Source organism: Nannobrachium achirus (assembly GCF_963921795.1).
Source record: "Nannobrachium achirus genome assembly, chromosome: 23".
NCBI classification, from domain to species: domain Eukaryota; kingdom Metazoa; phylum Chordata; class Actinopteri; order Myctophiformes; family Myctophidae; genus Nannobrachium; species Nannobrachium achirus.
The window spans coordinates 46568320-46572716 of NC_137830.1; the positions used below are offsets into that span (position 1 = coordinate 46568320).

Genomic DNA, 4397 nt, shown 5'->3' on the forward strand with positions numbered 1-4397 from the left:
GCTTTGTTCTATCCGTCATTCAATGTTATATGAGATACTTCAATGGTTTCCTGTGGAAATAAGCTTAGTCTTTTCTAGGATCTCCTTTTAGTTGACCTTGTACCAGTGAACTGTACTGTCAATGACACTGTATACCTAGGCTATGACAGTCCTATATCAATAATTAGTTCATTCATGAATGACTTCCCTGTGGAAATAAGCCAACAACATTACTGGGATCTCCTTTTAGTTGGGCTTGTACCAAATCATGTTTATTACGTATCTATCTATCTCTCTATCTTCCTATCAATTAGTCACATGCATTCACATTGCACTGAATGCACGCACGCACAGGTCAGCTCAGCTTAGCAGCTGGCTTTTTTTTTTTTTTTTTTTTTTTCTCTCAGAGCTCCAGACTCAGACACCGAGGTCTCGGAGGGCACCCAAGCCGGACTGCGTGCTCTGGCTGCGGCCGCAAAGCGGCCGCGGCCCCCCTCAACCCCCTGGAGCCAGGTAGAGTCTGGTGAAATAAAACCTATCTCCCTTAATTGACACTAGCTGCCATGGCAGCTACGCTAGAAAACCCAAACCACGTAACCAATCAAGCCAGCCATGGCCCCCCAGCCCATGGGATACATTCTCCTTGGCTCTCCCCAATCACCTGACCAGGAAGTGTTCTCTCTCCTTCTCTGTTTACCTAGGAGCAGACGCATGAGTTGAGTGTTGCTTCAATGTCATGGGATGTATATATATAGATGTCACATTGCTCTGTTCAATTGCTCTTTAAACAACTTGGGACAGCATGAGACGACGCTGTGTACATTTGGACACAAGACGTGGGTCAACGTGCCTCGTGAGGAGAGGAGAGGAGAGGAGGTGATGCACCATGGTGTCATGAACTTCAAACAGAAGCAGCGTGAGGAACAGGCAGAACCAGACTGAGGGTGAGAGGAATGAAAATAATGCTGTAATGTTTTGTCACAAAGATTGTATTTAGTTAGAATATTCTAAATTAACTAAGCCAGTGGTTCTCAACCCTTTTACACCAACTACCACCTCAGAGAAGAAAAAAAATAGCAGATATACAAGCTCACAGCGCGGCACTCGGTGCCGCGCTGTGAGCTTGTATATCTGCTATTTTTCAATAGCTAGTTACTAGGGCCCCTCCATCTTGGGCCCTAGTAACTCAGTCCCACTTCCCCCCCCCCCCCCTTGTGACGCCCCTGCTGCCCAATAGAACAACTATAGCTCACCTCACTGTTCACTCATGCCTCCGTGTGGATTAAGGGGGAATTGCAGTGATGAGGGCACACAGAATGAGGGCACACAGGAGCACAGCTGTGGTTTGTTGAGAACGAACCACCGTTCCCTTCTCTGAAACAATAACATTACAGAACGACTTAGACTGATATGAATAAACAGCACTTTAACATTTTTGTAAGGGAATTAAGACCGTTTCATCTTAAATACCTCCCACAAAGATATCTTTTGTGATCTTTGCAGTTTTCTTTGAGACGGTGTTCTGGGCTTCACAGGTGAGAGTAAATGACTTCATGCGATGCTCCACCATTATTTCTATCTGGCTGCCCCTCAGCGTTTGACCGTCCACCAACCAGGCATAACGACAAGAGGGACGACATTCAGCAACACAAATAAATGTGAATTTCCTTGAAATGTTCACCGAGTCTGGGCCTTTGATATGGACACTTGATGGACCCGCTGAAAAGAAATGTACAACTCATGAGGGAATTTTTTATGTGGACAATAAATTGTAACAAAAATAAAATGAAGATTTGCAATAAAATCTTTAAAGAGGTGGTGCCATAGTTTTGTCCTTTTTCTGTTTTTTATGTGTCTATATAGTTAACATTACTAGTTAAAATAGACCCCCAGGTGTGGTTATAATATGCAAATATGTCTTCCCTGTGTATTTTTGGTTACTTCCTGAAAGCTGAAAGCCTCTGAGTCAAAAGGCCCAATTGGAATACACTGATATAATGACATCACAATATCATCCCCTCCCCTTTTTACCATTCAACAACACTGTGGGTGTTGGCTAATTTCAGCTGGGTTACCACCCACCAGACAACCAGGCATACTTAAAGAACAGGTGGGTGTGGCCACATACACTTTCTGTACACTTTTTTGAAAAGCTCTTCCTCCAAGTATAATCATAATACCCAATGATTATGTTTGTAAGGGGGATCACGGCACAATGTCTTTAAAAACCCTCCATGACTTACATGTCACGTTTACTTTTCTGACTGAGGTGACAAACAGCCCGGACATGCTGTTGGTGGCTTTGCAGATGATGGTTTTGGAGGTTTCTGCCTCCTGAGGAACAACAGTGATAACGTTCCCCATTCCCCCCAGCCACGGGCCCTTATCAACGTGCCAGGAGTAGTTACAGGAGGGCCGACAGTAGGCTCCACAGCTGTAGCTGTGGCTCACCGCTGGAGTCATCGTGTCAGCGCCTGAAATGGTCAGGTTAGCTGGTCCAGCTGTAGGAGAAAGACATGATTCTGTTCCAAATCAAGCACAACTCATTTAATGAAGTTCTCACTGTAGGAGATGAGTCAACAAACCAATAAACATGTGTTTGGAACACACTAGGTCAGTGGTTCTCAAACGTTTTCGATGCAAGGACCCCCCAAATCGACACCTATTAGCCTGTGGACCCCCATTTGAAAAGATATGCCAGGGACCCCCATAAAGGGAAGATTTTTACAGCTCTAGTAGTGATTCTCAACCATTTTAATTTCAAATGACCCCCAGTTTGACTTGCATTAGGCTACGGACCCCCATTCATTTCTCTGGGACCCCAATTTATATTGTAAAATCAATGTTAATTTAACTCTGAGAGTGTACAAAATGGAAACAAATGGACACGTCAGGGTCCATTTGGTTTGTTACATCATGTTTCTATATTCCAAGTCTCCCCAGCTCTTTAGTAAAGTAGATTTTCAGTTCGCATACCAATTTTATCCAATCAGAAGAGAGGAGAACTCATACAGTACACAGGATAAACAAATTACATTTGAGGAGATGAAACAAAAAAGAAATGAGCAGAATTGGAACTGGAACACTGATTAACGATCGTTGTTGAGTTTTCTCTCCTGGTTGCAAAATTGAGCTTGTAAATCTGTGTTTTTCAGTGGCACGTAACTAATTCAGGATTTAGTTGCTGCCTGTTTTTACATGACTGTCAAATTACAAAGTGCTCTGGAATAATCCTATATAAGTCTATAAATAACTAATTTAATAGCAGGAAACTCATCCATCAGCCACCTACCCAGCACCTGCAATCTCTTTGTTACCATGTCAGTCGACCCTGTGTGCTCGTCCTTGGCTGTGCATGTCATGGTGAGAGTCTCTGCCCACTTGAGCAGTGTAAAGGCCAGCACGTTGCCTTGACCTTGAGCCCTCTCGCCATCCACAGCCATAGAATAGGTACAGGAGGAGGAAGGACATCTTGCTACACACTCATAGCTGCATGGCACACCCACAGTCACATATTCAGGACCCACGATGCTGAGTTCTGGTCCACCTAAAAAACACTTCATATTAAGGAAATGCATTCACTTTTTGGGGGTTTACAGATAAAATAGGATTGCACCGCAATGGCCATTGTATTGATATCTGATAATAGGAGATTCTCCAAAACAGCAATTAGAGAAACAGTTATAGAATAATACCACACATAGGCTACTGAAAAAAGAAACTTTCAATGTAGCTAGTTAACCACTTGTGTCCTATGTAGTCTACTTTGTAATACAGCAAATAGTTAAAATAATCTATATCTACAAGCTCACAATACATCGCGACATGTTGTGAGCTGCTATTTTTGAAAGAAAATGTTTGGGGAATTTTTTGAAGTTTGCCCAAAATATATGGACATCAGCTTTAATGTGGTTAAATTTATTAGGATGTACTGAACAAATCACCCTTATCACTTTCATCTTCATCATTGTCGGGTTCTCCGTCTTGTTCCTCTGTGGTGAGAACGGTTCCCACCTGTAGACCTACATGGTCAGATTAAAAAAAGAACACAATGCCTCCATAAAGTGAAAGGCCTACGCATTGAATCTCACATTTAACTTAAGTATTTGAAGTTCAGCAGTTCATTCAATGTTGCAATAGACTGAATCGTAATATTATGCCCTCACCCCAACACACACAGACACGGCCACACACACACTGACTCCACCTGTTTTCTTGTTGTTCAGTTTTGCTTCTACTAAAATATTCATTTTAAAACGTATTTTATTTATTTATTTGACAGGGACAGTACTCATTAATCGACATGTCAGTTTTCGCCTCTATGTAAATGAGCCAGATGTAGCCATAGGCTAATCTTCATCTGTATTCCCTGGGCAGGCTGTACAAAAGTGGTAAAAGGCTATCCATACAAAACATAC

At 42.5% G+C, this 4397-nt stretch overlaps 1 long non-coding RNA gene across 1 annotated transcript; it reads left to right on the forward strand.

Annotated features, from left to right (window-relative positions):
- Positions 1-674: 674 nt before the first annotated feature.
- Positions 675-1803, forward strand: LOC308308558. Its single transcript, XR_013963292.1, has 2 exons — positions 675-923; positions 1483-1803. It is a non-coding gene; the product is annotated as an uncharacterized lncRNA (long non-coding RNA).
- Positions 1804-4397: the final 2594 nt, after the last annotated feature.